This window comes from Choloepus didactylus (assembly GCF_015220235.1).
Source record: "Choloepus didactylus isolate mChoDid1 chromosome 25 unlocalized genomic scaffold, mChoDid1.pri SUPER_25_unloc4, whole genome shotgun sequence".
NCBI lineage: Eukaryota > Metazoa > Chordata > Mammalia > Pilosa > Megalonychidae > Choloepus > Choloepus didactylus.
Window position 1 is genome coordinate 1 of NW_023637609.1, and position 16,346 is coordinate 16,346.

Consider the following 16,346-nt stretch of genomic DNA (forward strand, 5'->3'; position numbering starts at 1 on the left):
TTTGTGTAGACTTAGGATGGAGGAGTCAGGAGGGACACAATCTCTCCCAGCCTCTCACCTGAACATGGGACAAATTTCTTCTAGTACCACAAGGTGGTTGGGAAGTAGGGGTTCTCCCTGTGTACTTACAGGTCTGGTTGCACTTCCTGCATGTTTCACCCTCACTGTGGACTCCTGGTGTAAAGGTTCAACATGGGGTGGATACCTTAAAGAGCATTTGCTCCAGGCTCACCACACACACACCCGTGTCCTTGAGAGGTGCAGGCAAAGTATATTCTTGAACTCACTTCTCCTTTGCAATTCCCACCCAAATCCAAAATTAATTAGGAATTAAACCTGAACTTGTTTACATTTGAAAAAGGGTTGATTCCAGCTACCCCTCAAAAGCTTCAAAAACTTGGCAGGCTTTATTGAGGACATATGTGAATGGGCTGCCAGCTTCTTTCATGCACTGGCTCACAGAAGCCTCATGACCTCATGTTCTGGAATTGACTGGGTCCAGGTCAGAGCCTCTGGGCAGCAGGGCCAGGGTGTCACTCCTGCTCTCTGAAACCTGTGCTATAGCCCAACAGCTCAGTCCTCTCCAGGGTACTCCAGTCATACCCCAACCCAAACCTTTCCTTGGGCTTGTTTAAGCACCCAGCCTTCCCAGTACTTCAAAGTATTGATAAAAACTTAGAAGGTTCCATTTGTTAAAGAAGCAACACCACCTACCTAGAGAACCTATATTTTCTCACTTGAATGTTAAATGACTGTGCCAGTTTGGATATATTATGTCCCCCATAAAAAGCCATAATCTTAAAGAAATCTGTGTGGGGGCACATTTACTAATCTTTCTGATTAGAGTGTGATCTTTTAATTGAGTGTTTCCATGGACATGCAACTCAATGAACTGTGGGCTAGACCACTGATTAAATTATTTCCGTGGAGATATGGACCCCTCCCATTCAGGATGGGTCTTGATATAATCACTGGAGTCTTATAAAAGAGCTCACAAACACAAGGAGCATGGAGCACCTGAGAGGAACAATTTGGAGAGAAACTTAGAGATATTTGGAGATGCAGACAGAAGGATGTTTAGCTATGAGATGAAGCCCAGAGTTTGCCCCAGGATATGCTAAGACATGACCCCCATGAGCTTAGAGAGAAATGTCCTAGGAGAAAGAACCAAGAATGCAAAAGAACTTAGAGAGAAGCTGGAACATAACTCAGATCAACAGATGCCAGCCATGTGCCTTCCTAGCTAACAGAGGTTTTCTGGACACCATCGGCCATCCTTCAGTTATAGTATCATCTCTTGATGCCTTAGTTTGGACACTTTTATGGCCTTAGTACTGTAAATTGTTAACCAAATAAACCCTCTTTATAAAAGCCAACCCATTTCTGGAATTTTGCATAATGGCAGCATTAGCACACCAGAACAGATTTTCATATCATAAAAGTGGATTGCTGCTGAGTTCGCAAATACCAAACATATTGAAATCACTTTTTAAATGGATATGGGGAAGATTCTGGAAAAATTGCAAGAAACTTGATAGAAAAGGCATAGATTGCTTTGAAGAGAATGCTGATAGATATATGGACTCTAAAGATATTTCTGATGAAGACTTTGTTAGGTCCAGAGCTGTTCAAGAATCCACACAATGCAGTGAGTCATGGTTTAAGTAGAGAATTTAAGGTTTATTAGAGGAAGAAAGCAGAAGAAAGCAGGCAGAAGCCTTCAGAAAAGAAAGGAAAAATGGCTCTGGCCCTTTATCTGAGAGCAACATTTTTTAAAGGAAAAACCCACGTGGGGAGGGAAGGGTGTTGAGGGAGAAGGGTGCCTGCTGAGTGTGTCTTCTGCCTTGATTAGGTGAGTGCCTATCAATTTCTAGGCTGACAGGTTGCTAGGATTTTGGCACATTATTCTTCTTAGAATAGCAGCTGTGTTATCAATCTAGGGAGAGCAGACCTTTTTGGTTGTTCATCTTTTAGACATATCTGACCTTGCTTTTACCCACCTTTTGGGGTTGGGGCACCACTGTGGCTGGAATAACCTTGAACAGCCTTCATTCTTTAGTTTATGGGGCACCTATTTTCTGTGAGATAAACAGCAGGGCCCCTGGATAGACATTCCTTCTATATGTTAGAATCCTTTTTCTGGGTCTGACATACCTGTCTTTTATTTTTACTAAAAAATTGGTATGGGTTTGGATTGAGTATTGGGTTAATGCTTTAAGTTAGCTTGAAGCAACTTTTGTAGGGAATAGGGATGTCACATTCCTTTCTTAGCTGCTTCCAGCTGGACATGGACAGAGTTGGGGAAGAGTTGCTTTGAACTAAGTTCTAGCATTATTAGATTGATGTTTGGATATCTTCTGCTGGAACCAGCTGGTAGTGAGGCTTTTTTGTGGCAGGAGAAGATTTTCAAATTTTCATTGCAGCAGTAGTATGTTTTTGGAGTTTTGCTGGTTGGTTATGGCTGCTATTGTCCTATTAATAAATTTAATTAGACATTGTAAGAGATAAGGAGCAAAAAGGAAAATTAATACAAGGATAATTACTGGCCCCATAAGGAGGAGTAGAATAGCTTGTAGAGGCATGGAGAAGAATGAAAGAAAATTTTGAAAGTTTTATTGAATATTGCATAGAAAAGAATGAAAGAAAAATTGAATATTGCTTACTTGCTCAGACTTACTCAGCAATTAAATCCCTCCTTTTTATGAGACATTTTCTTATTTTTAAGAAATGGTATTGTGTGAACATCTTTTATAAAGGGGGAAGTGAGTGGAGGTTTTTTCTTGTAGCTGCTTTTTGCTGAGCAAGGGTTAATAGGTTCTTATATTAATCTGGAAGATGCTCTGGACATAAATGTATACATATAATATAGGCAACAATTAACACAAACAAGTGACAAGCAGAACACAAACTATGGTAATAAGGGCTATTTTCTATTTTATGGTAAATTTATTACCCACTTAGAAAATGCACTTAGTTTACTATAATTTTAACATTATTATTATTTTGCATATGATTTAATATCAAAGAGACATTGTTATATTTATTTGATATATATGTGTAGCACTGAATGCTAGTGAATGCTCAAGTTTTTCCTGAGCTGCATTGGGTGTTAAGTTTAGAATACCACACATGCTGCCCCCTCATAAGAGCAGGCCTTAGTGTTAATTATGTTTTTAGGTTTCAACCACATCACACTGGCAATTACAGCTCCAGGAGGTATCTTCTTTCTACAATTGTAGTGCAGCATCTTTGGTCCTCTGGGAAACAGGATGGTGGGCTCCAGGGTTCCATTGGGCTGTTCCACAGCACCCTCTGGCACCATGCAGCAGAGCTAGTCTGGAGGCAATGTTCACTGAAAAGTTTAAGTGACTGAGTCTTTTCTGGCAGGCAGAGGCAAAGGTGTCTGTAGTAAAAGGTGTTTTCAGTAACAGCATGTGTCCATTTACTTATGGAGCATGTCCATGTGATGTGGTTGACACCTTTACAGCTTTAGGGACCACAGAAATGGGTCTTACCAATAACTCTGATGGGGAGAGAGCATGCAGGCACAGTACTAGGAGCTTGGTTTAAACATGCAAGCCCTTCAATTAAAATAGAGGTCTAATTTTTCTTTACATTTTTATTAGTGTTATGTTAGATAATGGGTAGAATATAATTTATATACTTGCCTTGCTTCTTTTAAAAGTGTTTCTTTGTTGTTGAAGATGAAGCTTTGACTTGTAGCTAACTGCAAGCACTTTCTTAGAAGCATCAGAGTAAAACAATGTAACTTACAAGGAAATTTGGCTGCTTTTGTGACAGATAACACTTTAAAAATAACTGAAATTATAACTAGCAGTACTACATTGTTGTTTGATGTTATGCACACCAGTAACCAAAAGGTTAGAAGTTTCTAATTTTTATAACATTGTCTAAACATTTCTTCTGCAACTTATATTACATGAATTTAATCAGTTTTTGGTAGTTTGTTTATTTATTTATTTTTCCAAGATGAAAGAACAAATTCTTTATAACTGTTGGGAATAAAAAGATACTCTTTAGAGTTTGACCTTGAGAAAGTAAAATGTTAAAAGTTATTAGGTTTGAAGCAGTATTTATTTATTTATTTTTGATTAAAGTTAAGGAAAAGACTTAGCTCCTTTAAAAGTGAGAAGACAATATTTTTAAACAACGGACACGATAGAGTTAACATAGAGTGCAATAAATTATTTTGATAGAACAGAGTTTTTGCCTTTTACATTGATTATTTAGGACATTTTATAATGTTTTACTAAAAAAAGATAATATAGGTTTAAACTTGTTAGAATATTGCTAAATAATTAAAACATTTTAGTTAATGCACCTTGAAATAGTAATAAACAATTTTTGGCAAGCATTAATGGAATGTATAGCTGTCACATTGTTTCTCTTAAAAAATACACACAATGACTTAACTGCATGAATTTTGAAATTCATGAAAGTATTTTATTTTCTTAGTTTTGTTAAATTTTTATAGCATATTGGCTCTATGTATATGTTGATTACTATATTACTGAACAAGGGTGCAGTTATGAATAAGCTTTATAATCTTGTATGACAATTATTAAATAAGAGAATTTGAGAGTGTTTTGCTATTTGCCATTTTATGGATGCTTTTTATGCCCACCTTTTTATGTGCTTTAAGGCAGCTTCCTTGGTAGGTTTGGGACATATTAGGAGGATATGGGTTAAAGCTTTTGCTTTGTGATTACAAGGAGAAGTTGTTTTAATTTAATTAATTACTTGGCAAAATATTCTTACATTATTATTACATATATATTTTTAACATAGTGTGCTAATTTAATACTGTTAAATATTTGAGGTTTGATGACAAGTTGAGGTGAAGATATTAAGTTTTCTTTATATATTCCAGGTTTGTTATAGTGATTACTAAGTAATTGATGGATATATTTATTTGAGGCATGGCTAGCTTAGAAAATAAATAATATTTTTATACATTTACAAAGTTTTATTTAATATAAAATGAGTAAACACATGTTTGTTTACTGGCTAAACAAGGCTGTTAAATGGACTTTGTGCTAGTGTTATGGGTTTGTTTGTTACACTTTAAACCTGTGGTTTCTATAAGAAAAGGCCTGAGCCTTATTAGGTCATCATTTAGCCAGTTTTGGTTTCATTATGTAACCTCCCATTTAAATAAGAGTATAGGGACAGAAAATAATTTAAAAGTAAAGAGTGCTTAATACAAGAATTTAAATAAACAATTAAGGACAAAATAATGTTAACATAAAGTGCAAGAAGTTGTTTTGATAAAAGAGACTTTTTGCATCCTACAATGATTACTCAGAAGAACATTTCTACAACCTTTTATTAAAAAATAATACCCTAATAATTTAAGGAAACTTTTTCTTAACAAAAACAGCAGGAGACCTTAACATGAGGAGCTTGCAGTATGGTGAGGAAAGTTTATATTTTGTGAAGTATTAGGCACATACCCACAATATTGAATATTAATTACTGATTTGGGTGGTGGTTAAAATATTTAATGCTATTTTGTTTTATAAAACCACTTTTTTTTAAGTTTTGAGTTTGGTTGTTAAGCAGTGTTATTACTAGTTTTTACCATTTTTTAACTTTGACCACAGAAATAATTGTTTTCACAAACTTTTTACAGCCTTCTGTACTTATCTTTCAACACTGACTACAGAAATAAATTTTCCACTTTACAAACCTTCTGTAACTTTTTGTATTTATCTTGGCCTATCTCACATTCCTCTCTGTCCAGGCTTTCTATCCAGGCTTCATCCCACATTCTTAACCAGTCATTTAGGATAAAGCTACTTTCCTTTTCCCCTTAATTAGAAAAATATTCTTTATATCTTTTATACAACATGTTATTACCACCAAAGTCAAACTTGTTAGAATGATGCTAAATATTTTTAAACATTTTAATTAATGCATTTTGAAACAGTAATAAACAATCTTTTGACTTTTTTGAAAATATTTATGGCTTTTAACTGCTTAGCTTGTCTTGAAGTACAAAACTTTTAATATAGGACTTGGAGGATATGAATCATTTTAGTTATTATAGTAAGACTTTTTACATTTTATTATTTGGAAATTATATTTTAGTGTTTTAGGGTGAAACTCTATTAAATATGCTTTTATATTAGAAGGAATAATTTTTTTTTTTTTACTATTAGAACATAAATTATTAGTTGGCTTATGAGAACAAGTTTCCTTAGCTGTCTGATCTTTATAGAGAGAAGGAGTTAAAGTTCTTATCAGATTCCTTAGTAGAGATATTATTTTATGACACTGGTTTGACAATTTGCAATTTTGCTGATTTTTTTAATTGTATTAGTTACTTTTGTTGTCCTTCCAGCAATTTTTGGTTTTTGCAAGGACCCTTTTGACTAGGTTCTTTTTGACTTCTTAATTTTAAAAACTAAATGGCTAGCAAATTTACACCATTATTTCTTTTATTTAATTGCTTTGGAAGTCTTGATATTAAAGCAAAGGTGGAAGTTCCACATATATTTTTTAACTGTAACTTTTTTTTAACTTACAGATTTACCCTGGGATCAAGTTAATTAGCCTTACTACACAATAGACTAATTGAAACAAAAGAAAGCAAAGTGAGCATAATAAATAAAAGATTACACACTTACCCAGCACAGGGAAAGTCTCAATTGCAAAGTGACCTTAACTCAGACACATTTGGTGCTTCTCTGCAGTGGGCATTTCCACCTCAACTTTTAAGTCCTGGTACTCTAGGAAGAATTTCTGGGTAGCTGATAAGCACAGAGCTGAGGGTCTAGCTGATGAGACATGGATTAGAGCATTTGAAAACATGGTTTTAAATAGTTAGGCTCTCATTAAATAGAAAAATAAGTTTTCTTTTGTTAGGGGAGAGAGAAATTTGTAAGTAAGTGACTTGTGGCTTAAAATTTTTTTTTTATTTTTGGAAACTTTATATGCTTTTTGTTGGAGGTAGTTAAGGAGAGTGTTTTTGTGATAAGGCTTTGGAGGGACTGCATAGCAGGAGTTTATTTATATACTGAAGCAGCTTACTAGGATGTAAATTTAGTATTTGTAGATCAGAGGCTAAATGTTGTGAGGGATGGGGTAGGTTTGTTGATAGTAAAACAGCAGGAGACAGTAATTGAGTTCTTGCCTTATTCATTTATCCTCTAGTTACACCAGGTGTGCACGCTCCGAGTTTATGCTGCACCTCCCTACCCGGGACAGGTGGGCTGGAGTGGGAGATGGGGAAGGGGCCCATGGATGGTGAGTGGGCTGCACATGGGTGGGGGTGAGGTGAGGCAGGGGTTGCAGCAATGGGATGAGAAGGGGGAAGGAGTTAATGGTGAGGGGAGGGGAATGGAAGGGGTTAGAGAAGAGTTACGAGGGGGATGATTTGCAGGGTTAAAGAAGAGAAGCTGCTTAAAGACTTTTCAGGGTTAAATTTTGTAGATGGGATGGAGAACATCTTCTTGACCAAAAGGGGGATGTGAAAGGAAATGAAATAAGCTTCAGTGGCAGAGAGATTCCAAAACGAGCCGAGAGATCACTCTGGTGGGCACTCTTACGCACACTTTAGACAACCTTTTTTAGGTTCTAAAGAATTGGGGTAGCTGGTGGTGGATACCTGAAACTTTTAAACTACAACCCAGAACCCATGAATCTCGAAGACAGTTGTATAAAAATGTAGCTTATGAGGGGTGACAGTGGGATTGGGAATGCCATAAGGACCAAACTCCACTTTGTCTAGTTTATGGATGGATGTGTAGAAAAGTAGGGGAAGCAAACAAACAGATAAAGGTACCCAGTGTTCTTTTTTACTTCAATTGCTCTTTTTCACTCTAATTATTATTCTTGTTATTTTTGTGTGTGTGCTAATGAAGGTGTCAGGGATTGATTTAGGTGATGAATGTACAACTATGTAATGGTACTGTAAACAATCGAAAGTACAATTTGTTTTGTATGACTGCGTGGTATGTGAATATATCTCAATAAAATGATGATTAAAAAAAAAATTTTGTAGAGAGGAAAGCAGAAGACTTAGAAGGATTTTTTTTTGAAGGAGCAGGATTTGGTAGGAGATGACAGAGTGGCACAAGAATAGCTGGGACCAAACAGTTTAGAAAGCTTAAGATTAAAAGCTACAGACCACTTGTGCCAAATAAAATTATTAATTTCAGTGAGGAATTTGCCAATCAAAAGTGCCATTTTCTGGCTAATGTTTTTGTTGTTCTAAAGGATACTGCAGCCAAATTGTATTGGTTCTACTTCCCCTTTTAATTGAAGTTTAAAAATCTGAGGGGGTAGATTTAGGAGGAAATTCAGTTTTGGAGCTATTGAAAAGTGACTGTATATTACCTATGATTAAGAAATTTGACAGACTTGTGGTTTGTTAGGGAACTTTTGCTTGTCAGAGGCTTACAGAGATCACCTGTGAGAGATTCACAGTTCTCTGCTCCTTTAGAGGCTTACAATTTTCCTGGATGAGACTGACATGAATTGGGGCTATGCTTGTCAGAGGCTTACAGAGATTGCCTGTGGGGAGATTCATCATTCCCTGCTCCTTTAGAGGCTTACAGTTTCCCTGTAGGGAATTTTGCTCATCAGAGGCTTATGGAGATCACCTGTGAGACCCCTATCATTTCCCCCCTCTCCTTTACAGGCTTACAAAGGCCACCCAAAACATTGCTCAAATGAGACTAACAGCCCAGACCCATATGACCACCACAACAACAAAGCACGTATCCCCAGTTTGCCATTCAGGGTCAGGAAATGCCTGCAGTCTTTCACTCAAGGTGTCCCCCAGGTTACTTTGATGGCTGAAATGGGGAAAGACACTCACAGGGCATCAGAGAGTTTTGACTGTGCGCTCAGGTTTCCTAGGCTTATGAAGCTGGGTGCTGCATTAAAGCAGCCCAAGGTGCCACACTCAGGTGGGCTGGGGTGTCCATGGGACACAAACAAAACTCCTGAGGGGGGAATCTGGGCAGAAAGACATCACCAACCTACCTAGGGCCTAATTAGTTGTAGATGTTTGAGAGCTGTGAGGGTGGGCCGGCATTGCATCAAGGTGGTCTGAGTTGATGGACTCAAGCCACTGAATGCATTGAAACCTCAACAGCTGTGTAGTTCAGGGAATGGAGTTGACTGGGAGGCTGCCCCATTGCTCTGAAGGGCCAGGAAACTTAAACCTCAGTCATACCTCCATCCCAGGTCTTTGGCACCAAATATTAGGTCCAGAGCCATTCAAGAATCCACACAACACAGTGAGTCATGGTTTAAGTAGTGAGTTTAAGGTTTATTTAGAGGAAGAAAGCAGAAGAAAGCAGGTGGGAGCCATCAGAAAAGAAAGAAAGGAAAAATGGCTCTGGCCCTTTATCTGAGAGCAACATTTTTTAAAGGAAAAACCCACATGGGGAGGGAAGGGTGTTGGGGAAGAAGGGTGCCTGCTGAGTGCTTCCTGTGCCTTGATTAGGTGAGTGCCTATCAATTTCTAGGCTGACAGGTTGCTAGGATTTTGGCACATTATTCTTTGAAAAGCAGCTGCATTATCTATCTAGGGAGAGCAGGCCTTTTCAGTTATTCATCTTATAGACATATTTGACCTTGCTTTTACCCACCTTTTGGGGTTGGGGTGCCACTGTGTCTGGAATAGCCTTGAACAGCCTTCATTCTTTCATTTATGGGGCACCTATTTTCTGTGAGATAAGCAGCAGGGCCCCTGGATCAGACATTCCTTCTATACATTAGACTCTTTTTTCTGGGGTCTGACACTGCCCTCAAGCCTTAGTGAGGAAGTGATAATAATCTGCTCTTGCCTGTGTCACAAACACTAGAAATTGGGGAAAATAAGGTCATTTTGCTCTTGTTCTGTCCCATGCAACCACACTGGTTGAAAATCCTAAGTCCTTGGGCTATTATGCCAAAGGTTGTTTGTATTTCCCATCTGGGACTCCCATCTCCCAGAGAACTATATGCATAACTTTGCAATCCCAAACTAACTGTAGATCTGACCCTGAAGGATTCCCCACAGGGGGAGAAAATATGGCATTAAAAAAACCCCTCACCTTGAACTCTTCTGTCCATTAATGAAAACTCAGCTTATATATTGTTCCTACATGTGCTTTTGATTCTTGTTTAAAAATTGTACATTACTGTTTAATGCATTAACTAAAGTGTTTTAAGTATCTAGTATTATTCTAACAAGTTTTAATTTTAGTTATAATTGCATGCTGTTGAATGTTTGCTTGAAAACAGTTTCCAAAATTATTTTGGTAACTTAATTATAAGGGATATAATGGATGTTTGTATTAAAAGGAAAAGGAAAGTAGTTTTGTCCTACATGACTGGTTGTTTCAGAATAAAAAATAGAGAAGATATAGGTCAAAACCTGCATGGATATAAAAAGTTGCAGAAAGTGTTCAAAAAGGGAAATTTATTTCTGTGGTCAAAGTTAGGAAATGGTAAAAACTAGATATAGAATAAAGCAAACTGTCTGGTAGTTTTACCCTTTAGCTATTTTAGCCCCAGGTGTACCTTGCCTTAATTAATATTCAATGTTGTGTATACATAACTGATAACTCACAAAATTGACACAAGCTTTCAATCACATGCAAGATCATATACAAAATGTTGTACACTTATCTGATGATCCTTTGTCCAAATTGTTTAATTCTTTATCTTGGCCATGGTGGCTCTTGTTAAAAGGATTACTGTCCATATGTACTTGTTTACTTATACTATTCTGTTCACTGTATTGTTTTTGTGGATTGTGGATACAATGTCTGTCCTATGGTCAATGCAAATTGCTGTGTGGGGGTGGAATGTGGGAACCTCAGGCCCAGGGCATTCCCCAAGGGCCTTGAAGACTGCATACAGCAGCTTGCATGCCCTAGGTCAGTTAAGGTTTGACCTACACACCTTTTAAAATCAGGTGCTAAATGTAATCTATACCAGAAACTACCTCCTCCCTGAGACTTGCTGAGATAGTTATCTACAAGATAATTTATAATCTTCCCTTCTCCCTGTTGAATGCAATCAATCCCTCCCTACATTGAAAGACCCCCACTCCAGCCTTATCCTCTCATACCCACTGGAATATTGAGCACTTAAAACAAGCTTATTCAGCCACCACCACCCCCCCTGAGTTCATGTTGAGCTCTGAACCCACCACCATTCAGAGCAGCTCCTGAATCCATCCAGAGAAATGCCTGAACACAGGGCAATGTGACTCAAATTCCCACCCTTTAGGTAAGCCCCATAATAAAAGCTCAGGTCTCAGAATGTGTCCAGTGCTTTCTTTAGACCTTTGGCTACAAAAGCCCTTTGGGGCCTAGAGACTGAGTAGCATTAATAAGGGTGATTATCATTGAAAGCCTCTATGCATTTCTTAACAAGTCCAAATGTCATCTCTAGACTATTTCCCTCAAAATCATAGTCTTTCATTTTTATGTAGACAACAACCTACAATGAGAACTGTTCACAAGGCAATTCTTTTTTAATGCAATTTTATTGAGGAATAGCCATACACCATAGAATCAATCCAAAATATATGCTCAATTGTTCACAATATCATCATATAGTTGTGCACTCATTGTGACAATCAATTCTTGAACATTTCATTACTCTAAAATAAAGAAAAAATAAAAAATAAAGAACACTCAAAACATTAAATGTCTTTTATCCCTTCTTATTATTTATATACTTTTTTGTTTTTTGTTTTATTACTCATCTGTGCATATACTGGGTAAAGTGAGTGTCAGTCACAAGGATTTCACAGTCACATAGTGACTTGATAAAACCTGTATAGTTATACAATCATCATCAAGAATAAGGTCTACTGGATCACAGTTCAACAGATTCAAGTATTCCCTTCTGGCTATTTTAATACACTAGAAAGTATACAGGAATACCTATATAATGTATAACAGTTGCCTACAGAATGAACTCTCAACTATATTTGAAACCTCCTAGCCACTAAAACTTTACTTTGTTTAATTACTTTTCCTCCCTTTGGTCAAGAAGGCAGTCTCAATCCCACAATGCCAGGGCCAGGCTCATCCCCACAAGTCATGTCAAGTTTCCAGGGAATCTTACAACCCTGGGAATCATGTCCCATGTAGTGAGTTTATTTGCATAGTTTTCATACAGAAAGAGACTACATCTGACTAATAAAAGAAGTTCCCTGGGTGTGACACTTAGGTATAATTATAAGTAGGTTTAGCCTCTCTTTTGCAGGAATAAGTTTCATAAGGGCAAGCCCCAAGATTAAGGGCTTGACTTATTAAATTGGGACCCCCTAATGTTTGCAGGAATATCTGTATTTCCCCAGTTGAGGAAGTTTAATATATCTACATATTCCCTCAGTCCCTCAAATGGACATTGAAAATAATTTTTATTTTCTGCCCCAAATACTCTGGGGTTTTTTGAGATATTACATTAATTTATACAAAATAACAATGTCTCTTTTGCTATTCTATGTTCCATTTAATTATGTTGTTCAAACAAACTGATCATGCAGGTTAAATTAGATAGTATGCTACAGAAAATCTAAATTTTTACCAAGTAAACATTATTAATGAGGGTAATTGTCTTCAAAAGCCTCTATGAATTTCTCAACAAGGCTTTATATAATCTCCGTAGACTATTCCCTTCACAAGTCATAGTCTCTGTTTTTTATATAAAATGAGGACCTATCCCCAGAACTGGTGGGCAAGAAAATTCTTAAATGATGTTGGGGTAATATACTGTGCCCCATTTTTAGACTACTGACATAGATTGTCCCAGGACAGTTATTCTTAGTCTCCATGTACATCAGCATTGCCAAGAAGGCCTGTCCACAGATTGCTGGCCCAATAGGAAGAGATTTTGAATCAGTCAGTCTGAGATGACACATGAGAATTTCTATTTCTAACAAGTTCTCAAACATTCCCCTCACTTGGCTAATATGGGTTGCTCTGCTTATTTATAAAGGATACCTTAACCTCCACTTCATTCCTCCCATCTGCTAGCTAAATTCAAAAACCCCATTCATAAAATTTACCCCATTTCATGACATCAGCCATTACAGATAAAAACCTTATTTTCATATTATATATATTTATATTCATATCTATCAGGTATTATATAAACATAAAAATATTATTTTACATTGAGATTATATAAAATTAAACTTAATTTTGCTCAATAATTTATTAAAAAGTTTTCCATATTGATAAAAGATTTTTGATGTCTGTAGTCCTTTGAGTTTATCATAATTTCTTCCATCAGAACCCTATACACTTAGGTTTGGGGAAGTTTACAATATGATAAGTGATATTCTGATGAATATGTTTGTTGAGACTTGTTTAGTGGTCCAAAATGTGGTCTATCCTAGAGAATGATATATGGGCACTTGAGTAGAATGTATATTCTGCTGTTTTGTGGAGTAATGTTCTGTAAAAGACTGTTCACTCTAGTACATTTATTGTTTTACTAAAGTTCTTTGTTTTCTCTCAACAACAGATAGAACATTGAAACAGAGGATCATTAAAGAAACTAAGAACTTGAATAAAATGATAAATGAACTAGACTGAACAGACATTTACAGAAGATTACCTTACAAAACAGCAGTTCTTCAATTATTATTCTAGCGATGTCTATTTCTCCCTTCAATTTTGCCAGTGTTTGCCTCAAGCATTTGGGGGCACCATAGGGAGGTTAAAAAATAAGTATGATTGCTACATATGCTTGGTGGATTCTCCCTGTTATTAATATATAATGTCCTTCCTTGCATCTTATAACATTTTTCTATTTAGAGTATATTTTGTATAATCTTATTTTAGCTATCCCAGAGCATTTTTGCTTACTGCTTGCCTGGCAAACTTTCTTCCAAAATGTCATTTTCATTGTTTTGTATCCCTGGGTCTAAGGTGAGTCTATTCTTGATAGCATATAGATGACTCATATTTCTTTATCCATTCTACCAGTCTGTGTTGTCATTTGATTGGGATGTTTAATCCATTAATATTCAATGTTATTATTGCAAAGGCAGTACACATTTCAGCAGTATTATAATTAGCTTTCATATGTCATGTTATAATTTTGTCTTTTACCCTTTAGTTACCCTTACTGATCATCTTCATTTCTACATTCTCCAATCTACTCTCCCCCATCCTTTCCTTTCAGCCTGCAGATCTCCATTTATGATTTTTCCAAGGGAAGACATCTTGTTACTGAACACTCTCTATTTCTATTTATCTGTGAATATTTTATACTCACCCTTATTTTGGAAGGACAATTTTGCTAGATAAATAATTTTTGGTGGCAGTTTTTCTCTTTTGGTGTCTTAAATATGTCATACTGTTGCCTTCTCACCTCATAATTTCTAATGAAAAATTAGCACTTAGCCTTTTTGAGTATCCTTTGTATTTTATGAATCACTTTTCTCTTGCTGCTTTCAGGATTTGCTGGACATATTTGGCATTTGGCATTATGATTAGTATGTGTCTCAGAGTAGTTCTATTCATATTTATTTTATTTGGTGTATTTTGTAATTCCTGGACATGGATATCTATGTTTTTCATAAGAGTTGAGAAATTGTCAGTGATTATTTCCTCAAATATTCCTTCTGCCCCTTCTCGCTTCTCTTCCCCTTCAGGGACACTGAAGACACATGTGTTTGTGTGCTTTGTGCTTTCACTGAATTCCCTAAGAACTTGTTTAATTTTTACCACTTTTTTCTTTTCTGTTCTTTTGTCTATTCCATTTGGATATTCTGTCTTCTAACTCACTAATCCTTACTTCTGCCTGTTTCAATCTGCTGTTATATGCCTCAAATATATTTTTATCTAATCTACTGTGACTTTTGTTCTCATAAATTCTGTTATTTTTCTTTGCATGTTTTCAAATTCTTCTTTATGCTCACCCAGTGCCTTCTTAATGTCTTTATCTCTTTAGAATTTTTCAGCGTCACCTTGAATTGATTTAGGAGATTAGTTTCAACATCATGGATAAGTTATTTCAAATCCAGTCTTGCCTGAAGTCTGAATTCATTTCTTTAAATGGGACATATCTTCCTGCTTCTTAGTATGGCTTGTTAATTTTTGCTGAAGTCTAGGCATCCAATTATCTTGGTAAGCCTACTCAGATGTTCATTTTCTCTCTCTTGCCTTAAATTTTATTGTTTTGCTTTGTGTTACAGTTCTTTCAACTCAGTTCTTGGTTCAACTATTTCTGAATCTTTAGACTTTCTCATGTTTGTCTGGTCAATACTTGGACAGGGTTCAACAAATGGGGTGCAGACAATTCCCAGGGTCCCTGGGAAGATGGACCAAAAAGCTGCAAAAATACCTGGTTTTCCCTTTGACTCCCCAATGGTGCACATTCCTGGTCTACTGAGCAGATGCAAAACTTTCCCTGCAGTGGAGGATGTGTATTTTTCAACCTCCTGCAGGCTGTCTTGAATCAATGGACACTGCTGTCCCCTTTTCAGGAAGGTTAGAACCACAATGCAGAGCCAGAATGTAGCAGTCCAAATTTGCCAATCAGAAGCCATGCTTAGGACTTGACTGCATCACAGACTATTTCTAGGAGGGAAAGTCTTCACTACCCTCTCATCCATGGAGCCAGCCATTGACAACCACCTTAAGGGTGAGGGGTAGGCACTGGTCACTGACTTAGGAGAAATTCACTCACATTTTCAGCTGCAGTTTCTCTGTCTCCTTGTCCCACTCTTTCCTGGGTGATGCATTTTGGCCTCTGGTCTCTGAAACCCAGAACAACTGATTCAGATAGCTTCTGCCTTTCCACTATTTTCTGTAGGAGAAATGTATCCTGTCCCCCACCCCTACAAAACTGTCCTCCTCCCTGGGACAACATTAATGATTTTTGAATTTTTTTGTGACAGTATTTTTCATCCATGGCTGTACATTAGAACCACATGTGCTGCCTTAAGAAACCCTCATGCTCCATCCACATCAGTCAGAATAATTCACAATCTCTGCTAGCGGGCTTGTACATCAGTATTACTAACAAAAACAGATGATTCTAATATGGATTCAATTTAGTGGTCAGTTATATGCATTATCACATCTAACTTGCATAAATAGATATGAAAAATATACTGGTAGTATGGATGGTATGCATGAATTGGGAAAGTTTTGAGGAATATATATTTAAAATAAATGTATATTTGGTCCAAAAGCATAGTCATAGATGACAAATCCAGAAATTTTCACAGGTGTTATCAGACTAAATCTGGGAGGGATTATGACTTACCTTGGATTCCAGAATGTTCCCCCATGACCAATAAGATGTGCCCAAAGAGCAACAATATGATATGAGGAAAGAAAACCATGATAACT